Source organism: Gymnoscopelus braueri (assembly GCF_963280865.1).
Source record: "Gymnoscopelus braueri genome assembly, chromosome: 1".
In the NCBI taxonomy this organism is placed as follows: domain Eukaryota; kingdom Metazoa; phylum Chordata; class Actinopteri; order Myctophiformes; family Myctophidae; genus Gymnoscopelus; species Gymnoscopelus braueri.
This window is the reverse complement of record NC_137603.1, coordinates 59,918,382-59,927,402: the sequence shown is the minus strand read 5'-3', so window position 1 is coordinate 59,927,402 and position 9,021 is coordinate 59,918,382.

Sequence of the window (9,021 nt, the reverse complement as noted above, 5' to 3'; positions counted from 1 at the left end):
TAATGCCGCGCGTGCCCAGCGGCCCCCGACCAACTGTCCCTTACCATAGCCATGGATCAAGAAGACTATCATAGATGTATTTGATCGAGTCTTACTTTTACTTGTGTATCTATGATAGTCTTGGGCTTCACCCCCCAATTGTCACTGGACATCCGCGCGGAAAGCCCGTACTTCTCCTTACATGTACAAAAAAACGTATAAAGTGCTGACCCTGTAGCCCCCGATGTTAAGTCAACATTAAGAACAATTGTTCAATGTATTAGTCCGTATCTTTCAATAGACATGTGTTTTAATCCCGTCTGTGTCGGATTCCTTCGGGCGTTCCCTGTATTCTTCAATGAGCGCATCCGGTGAAAGCCAGTATTACACTCAATGTGAACAGGAAGTAAGCGAGGGGGAAATGGTGTTAAGGCAGACGGGATTAAAACACATATCTATTGAAAAATATGGACTAACATATTGCACAAAGATTTCGAATGCCGAGTTAACATCGAGGGCTACCGGGTAAGCACCTTGTAGTTTGCATTTGTACATGTTCGGAGAAATACGGACTTCACGGGCGGATGTTTAGTGACACTTGGGGGGTGCAGCCCAAAGATGATCATATTCAAATGTCAAAATCGATCAAATACATCTAGTCTTGATCCAAGGCTACCATAGCCTACAGAGACATAGCCTAAGCAGCATCATAGCATGGTGTAGCCTAGAGAATGTTACTTTCTCCAGCAGCAAATAATAGTAAATCAAAAATACCAACAAAGTTGTTGGCAACAATTATTAGGAAAATGCATAGAAGCATGCAAATAATGCCAAGTTGCATGGTCCACCGTCCAGCAGCAAGTATAGTAAGTAATTAGTTTTATGATCTACCTTGGTGTGAACTGTGGAGAAGTATCTTGCAAGCGTTATACATCCCTCCAAATAAACATCCAAGTAGTTGTGTAGGCTTATGAACCTTATAGCCTATGAGCCTCATCAACTGTAGAGCGTTGTGCGTCGCCTCGCCCAACAAACACACCTCCCAAGTAAGGGACCAGTCGAAATTTACAGAAGAGGGTCCCTGGAGGAAAATAGGGGAGGGTCATGCCTTTCTAATTTTAGTCCAAGGGAGGGTCAGCTAATTTGACTTTGAATCCAAGGGAGGGTCATGCAACTTTGAATTGATAAAGTCTGTTTTTTATATACCTTTTTAGTACAGCAGAACAGTGGTCAATGACCCCTCTCTATTTCAAAGTAGCCTATACAAAGAATTCAAATGAAGTAACAACTTGGTCTATTTAGAATCATTGACGGTCGTTAACAAGACATCAACGCACAGCAAGTGAACGACCCAGTCAAATCTATTCAGCATCTTAACGATGGTGGTTCAACAATTAAGCAAAACTTCAACAGGCATTAGGCATATTGGAAAGATGCATTATCCCAATTTCCAACACAGAGATATCCTCTTTCAAGTGTGTTTTTGTTGCTCATAGAATTACATACACCAGGTAGGTTACAATGACCAATTTATAACTGGATATTCATAATCATTTGAAGTAATTCTGTGCATGTGATTAATTTAGACCTACAGTATATGGACAGTTGTGTATCCACAAGTTTCCGACATCACTTCCTGTCGATTTGATCCAATGAAATCCAATGATATCCAATGAAATCGACAGGAAGTGATGCCCACAACGCCCTAGGAAACTTGTGGATAGATGCCAGCCTAGATCCATAAGTAAAAGCAGAATCATCAGACCATAATTGCAGGGCTGCCAACATTGGACAGTCAGAATCCAGGAGCCACACGCCCATAACTTTTGAAGGAAACATCCAGAGACAAGATAAAATAAATCCCATACAATTTGGACCCAAGGAATAAAGTGGTTATATTAAGATTCATATTAGGCTACAGGACAAAAACAGCATAAAAGAAACTGAGCTGAAAATGTTCATATCATATATTTCTGTTTTTACTAAATAGTCTTGACTCTATTTTAGGGCAAAAAATATAAAAACTGAGCCAACAATGTTCATATTATTATTTGTCTTTTTACTAAATACTTAGTAGTTTTCTTGGCAACTATTTTCTCATAATCCTTGGAGTGTGTATTTAAAGATTGCGTGTGTGTGTGTGTGAGTGTGAGTGCACACGTGTGCGTCCCTGCATTCCTATGCTATGAAGGCTTACTTTGTGGCTCCTAGAATCTCAACCTCGAGAGAACTTTCAACTATCAGGCTGCTCTCCTGTTGAAACCATCTTCGAGGTTTGGTCCAGGAGGCAGACCCTGTTAGTTTAAGAGCAGGCTAGGCTTAAAACGTTCCTTCCATTTGGGGAACAACAGCACCATCATCATCCATAGTCTCTAATGTCGTCATAGCCAGTGCAGTGCACGTTTGATTACCTCATTAACAAATTACATGACCTGCCTGGTGAAACATGTTCAACAACTCTTATGAACGTGTGGTGAAGTAAGTAAGTATGTACATTATATTTGTACAGTATATAACACTTCTCACAGAGAGAACTCACAAAGTGCTTGACATACAACAGAAATGAAAACACAGCATGAAACATTCAAATGATTAAAAACAACAAAAACACACAAACAAATCTAAGACATTCCACAAGGGGTTCTTAAAAATGTCCAGAGGCTGCAGCTCTCAAGACCTGTGGAAGGGCATTCCATACATTTGAGTTTTTGACCTTTTTCGTCCCGCGGGGGAACTCCTCCTCCGCCTCCTCACCTCCTGCTTAAAAACAACAAAAAATCAAAGACATTCCACAAATGCTTGTTTAAACAGTAATGTTTGTAAGTGGCTCTAAAAAATTCCACAGAGGCTGACCTTTTTTCGTTCTCAAGATCTGTGGAAAGACATTCCATACATTTTCTTTTCCTTTTTATTATCTTTTTTCATCTCGTGGGGGAATGCGGAGGGGGAGCAGTTAGGGGTGAAGTGTCTTGTTCAGGGACACTTCGAACCTCCCAGGGGGGCTCTCTAACCATTCAACTATGGCCGCCCAACCTGGTACGAGGAATGACCAATAGACTCTGGACAGTTGACCTTAGGGTCCTGCTGGGCACATGATATTGTTGTAGCAGGTCATTGATTGATTGATTGGTTGGATATTTTATTAGGCAAAAATGTAAAACAGCACAGTTACATTTAAAATACTTTGTCTAAAAGGTCAGTTAAAAAAAGTCCTTGCGGTCTTGTTTCCAATGAGGTCCTTGGTATTCATAGTCATATATAGTGTCACCACAGTTCAAATATCAATACAAAAATACAGAAAAAGATAGCACTATGTGCAAACAAAAAATAAAAGCACTGGAAAAAATTATAATAAAGCTATATGTACAAAAAAAGTGGGGGGTCGTCTGTCTAACGGGAAAATAGTATACCTCATTTTTTGGCCTCCTGAAAGGTGAATTTTCAGGGCTGTTTTGAATGAGCCCAGCGAACTGCACTTTTTGAGGGATGGGGTTACACTATTCCAAACCTGGGTGGCAGTGCTGTAGAAGGAGAATTTGCCCATGTTTGCTTTATGGGTGGGTGGTACCAGATCGTTGTTAACGCTCCCTCTAATTTTGTGACTGTGGGTGTCGCTAACTTTTTGGAGGTATTTACTCAGATATGCGGGAATAGGGGGCATATTGGGCAAATTTGCTTTACAATCCCATTTTTAGTTGTTTAATCCTGTCTTCTACCCTGAGCCAGCCTAGGCTGGCAAAATGGGTGGGAGAAAGGTGGGTCATGGGCCCCAGTCCGAGGAGTAGCCGAATCAGTTTGTTTTGGGAGGTTTGAAGCTGAAGCTTAGTCTTCAGTGACATCGAGATGTTGGAGTACCAAGAGGTGCACGCAAAGTCAAAGAGGGGCTGGATCAGGGCCCCTGAAAGGGTCCTGAGGGCATCCTTGCTGATAAAAGAGGAAACTCTGCCCATAAATCTGGTTATCTGGTTAACTCTTTTGATCACCTTTGTAGCCATGCTTTCACCTGTCAGGTATTTGTCAAGAATACAGCCCAAATGAAGGGTCCTGGACAATTAGACATCACTATATGCTTCAAAATGAGGCTCTACTGGCAGTGGTGGCCCAAAGTACTCAACCCCAGTACTTGAGTCAAAGTATAGATACTCCTGGTGAAACATTACTCAACCACAAATGAAAGTATTCAAAAGTACATTTTCTTTTTAATATCAAAGCATGCTGTATTTAAACGTTGAAACTTTATAAGAATTTCCTTCTTTTTCAGAAATGTAAATACAATATAAATAATAGTGAAGATAGCAACTCTACAAGCTCACTGTGCTGCGTTGTGAGCTTGTAGATCTATTTTCATTTTTTGTAAATAGTGCTTAAGTGTCAAAATGTCCCCGAGCAAGACACTTAATCCCTAACTGCTCCCCCCTCCGAGCTCCTCTGTGGGCGACACTTATAGCTGAAAACGGAAGTTCCACCACGGGACGAAAAACGGTAAAAAACAAAAATTTATGGAATGCCCCTCCACAGGTCTTGAGAGCTGCGGCCTCTGTGGACATTTTTATGAACCACTTGTGGAATGTCTTACATTTTTTGTGTGTGTTTTTGTTGTTTTTAATAATTTGAATGTTTCATGCTGTGTTTTTATTTCTGTTGTATAGCACTTGATATAGCACTGAGTTATCTCTGTGAGAAGTGTTATACAAATAAAATGTACATACTTACTTCACCACACTACATGTTAATAAGAGTTGTTGAACATGTTTCACCAGGCAGGTCATGTCATTTGTTAATGAGGTAATCAAATGTGCACTGCACTGGCTATGACGACATTAGAGTCTATGGATGATGATGGTGCTGTTGTTCCCCAAATGGAAGGAAAGTTTTAAAGGGCAAGACCACTTTGGTAGAGGTTTGGGTTGTGTAGTTACCTTGCCATGATGTAACTCCAAAGGTGGACAAGAAATCAAACATAATTGCTCCTCCTCATTGACTTACATTCTACAATGAAACAGCGCTCAAAGTCACTCTTTTAGCACATAAACTAACACAAACAAAGCTGATTCAGACAATATAGAACATCACCAAAATCATTACTGTTTGTTTTTTTAATAAAAATGACAACTTCCTGCTCATTTTACTATTTGAAGATCCGAATCCAGATCCGCGGATCCAGTCTGGGTTTTCTTCCTCATAAAAATGTATTTAAAAAAAAAACAGTACTGTGTTTGGTGATGCTCTATATTGTCTGAATCAACTTTGTTTACGTTCGTTTACATGCTAAAAGGGTGACTTCGAGAGCTGTTTCACCGTATGATGTAAGTCAACGAGGAGCATATTTAGAATGATCAATGACTGACGCACACAAGTATTTAGTAAAATGACAAATATAGATGTAATCTGGACATTCTTGGCTCAGTTTCTTTCACTTTTTGCCCTAAAATAGTGAATCTTAATAATAATTGTGTTCATTTGTATGTTGTATACTTCCAAATATTTGCTATGTTTCCATTTTTGGGTTTAGGTAGTAGGATAAGTGTTAACATGGGGTTAAAAAAATTTACCAGTGGGACATTATTTCAGTCTGGTACATCATGGCAGAATCTTAAAAAACACACTTCAAGGATTAAGAAAATGCAGTTAGATAAGAGAAAGTATTTAGTAAAACGGAAATATATGTGATCATTTCGGCTCAGTTTTTTAGGTGCTGTTTTTGTCCTGTAGCCTAATAAGAGTCAAAATGTGCTTGAATCTTAATAATAACCATTCCAATTCCTTGGGTTTTATTTGTCTCTGGTTGTCCTTCAAAAGTTGTGGTCTTTTCTATTTCTTCAATTTTCAGGTTTTGGTTCAGGATATGTGTAATAAAGGGTTATTATTATTTATATTCTATTATTCTATTATTATAGTATTATTTCACCCTGATACCTGGCAGAATCTTAAAATACACACTTCAAGGATGAAGAAAAACCAAGTGACGGAAAAAATCCACCCATGCGCGTGGACCCCACTTTCTAGACTATGTATGATGGCATGCACTGACCACACCCCCCAAGCGGGTGGTCTGGGGGTCCTTCCCCAGAAACTTAACATAGTAGGATTTCCTGTGTTCTGGTTTTGGGAGACATGTCAATCCAGGAGATTGTCAGGAGATCCTGCAGGATCCAGAAGTGTTGGCAGCCCTGCATAATTGATAGCCTAATTTGTTTTATGTAGGCAATAGTGTAGTCACTAATTAAAAGGGCAGAGTGACAAATGTTGTAAAACTACTGGTTACCAAATACTCAACTTCAGATCTTCAATCTGACCAGGATTCAATGGGTTTCCCACATGTAAGTTGAGAACACTATCCATTCTGCTACCACTACTACAGATACTACACTGTGCATTTAGCAAGATGTATACAGTAATGTTCTAATCAATGTGGAAAGCAAAACATCGGACATGATCAGTTTTAAATGTAATTTCACGATACGATACATGATGTTGGGCATATGATATCGATATGATACATTATTAATGCTCTTTTCTCATGTATTATCAACATTGGCCATCATCTAAAAATAACTTTATAAAGCACTTTAAAAAACAATTACAAAGTGCTTTGTACACACAAATAAATACATTTGGGGGAGAAGGGAAGGGAGAAGTGAAGTGCTCACTAACTATGAACCCATTGTTTCATAGGACAGATATACACTAATATAACAAATATAATATAATATAACACTGCATAACTATAAATTCCACAAAACCTCATATTTTTGTCATCTGGACTTTACCAACCAACCAAGTGCAGCCTAGTTATTTCCAACAGCTCCAAAAAAATCTATTATACCAGATACAGTATAATACTGTGTAAACAATCTTAGATTAGATGTAGGCCTATTTGAGAGTGCAGAGGCATAATTGCTTTGAAGAAAGTTTTTTTCTTTTAAAAAATATATTACGATACAGTATGACATCATAACAATACCTATCGTCACATTTTAATGTCACGATAGGCTATATCGTGGGAAATATATCGTGACACTCCTAGGCGGGGAGGGTTAATATATTTTTTTAAATCACTTGGGGAGGGTTATTTGTTTTTCTTTTTTTAGTCAAGGGAGGGTCATGGCATTTAGATCAGGGCACATACATTTTCTCCAGGGGTACCCTTCTTTAAAAATCGACCTGTCCCTAAAGCCTTATTTAAACTTCGTCGTTTGCCAGTGTTGTAAAGTAACTAAGTACATTTACTCAAGTACTGTACTTAAGTAAAATGTTTAGGTGTTTTTACTTTACTGGAGTATTTCCAGTTTTCAGTACTTTTACTTATACACCACTATCTCAGGCAAATGGTGTACTTTTTATCTACTCCACTACAATTATTTGACAGCTTTAGTTACTATACTTTGCAGATTTAGATTATTATCACAAAACATATTGATAGATAACTTATAATCCATAGTGTATTAGATTATGATTATTGTATTGTATCACTTTGGATAATTGCATAAAGTATGATGTATTTGCTCAGAAGGGACAGTTCTGTAACTACTGATATAAGATGTCCTTGCTCCCTGGCCTACTCTTTCTTACCCATGAAAGTTGTGGCTACAGTTTATCCATGATGCCTTATCACACCCATGAAAGTTGTGGCTACAGTTTATCCATGATGCCTTAGCACAGACAACCTTGCCACCAAGATGAGCCTTCGCCCCTATTCATGTTGATATTATATTGTGGGGTGGGCTTAATGAAAGATAAACTGTCTGTTATATTGATGAACATTTTGTATTACCAGTATAGAATAGTTTTTATGCTGTACCACCTTGTCTCTCCTGTGCAAATAATTAAGTAAACCTGATTATTATTTAAGACTGACTCTGTGTTACTTATTTTTACGGTAATCCTTTTTGAAAGCATACTTTCCTGGTTTTTCCTAAGTTATCACATATGTTAGATATCAATAGTGTATTAGATTTTGATTTGTATCATTTTGGATAATTGCATAAAGCATGATGTATTTTGTAGTAGCTCACAATGTGTGTGATTGTGAGCAGATCTGCTATTTTCAAAATATTTTTTTATACATTTTGGTCTTACCCTTTAATGGGTTAAACTGCCCAGCTGTGTGGGCAGCAGCCATTCTAAAGGTGCTTTGCCTTCATAACACTCGATTTGATCCAGATATATTTGCATTTGATGAAACATGAAAATATGCTTAGTATGCTGAGCTCATACAGTACATTGTTTACAATCAAATAAATGGGCCTCTCTGAGTTACCATCAAAAAGAAAGAGTCTGCACAACAGCATTATGCTATAAAAAAAAGATATTTTACTGTGAAATAATAATGATTACAGTGAGCCCATGAGCCCTTAACTAGGGTTGTGGAATCATCTGAGCAGAGAGAGAGTGCTCATGCAGTAGAAGTGCATCATAGAAGAGCTTTAGCTAAATTTCTTACAATGAATCCCAGTAGAAAAATACAAAAGTTGAATACAAAATAGAAGACGAAATATATGGAAGCTAAAAAGCCTCTCGGGGGTTAAAACATGCATTTTCTTTCAGGGTATCAGCAGTGGTGGGAAAAGTACTCAAATTGTTTACTTAAGTAAAAATTATCAATATTGCAATGTAGAAACACTCTGTATACATTTAAAAGTCTGGTAACCAAAAATGTACTGGAGTAAAAGTACAAAACTGTAGGCATCAAAATATACTTAAAGTATCAAAAGTAAAAGTACTCATTAAGCATGAAATGTCCCAAGTTATCAAATGTATAAAGTGTATAAATATCTTTAGAAAATTGCAGATCTACAAGCTCACAACGTGTTGTGAGCTTGTGTACCGGCTATTTTCAAATAGCCAAAATGTATAGGGCTGAAGTGGTTAATGTATGTTTTGTAATAATAATCCAAATCTACAAAGTAACTAGTAACTAAAGTTTTCTAATAATTGTAGTGGATTTGACTCTGAGATGTAGTGGAGTAGAAGTAAAAGTATAAATAAAAAATTGGAAATACTCCAGTAAAGTAAAAGTACCTCAAAATTGTACTTAAGTAC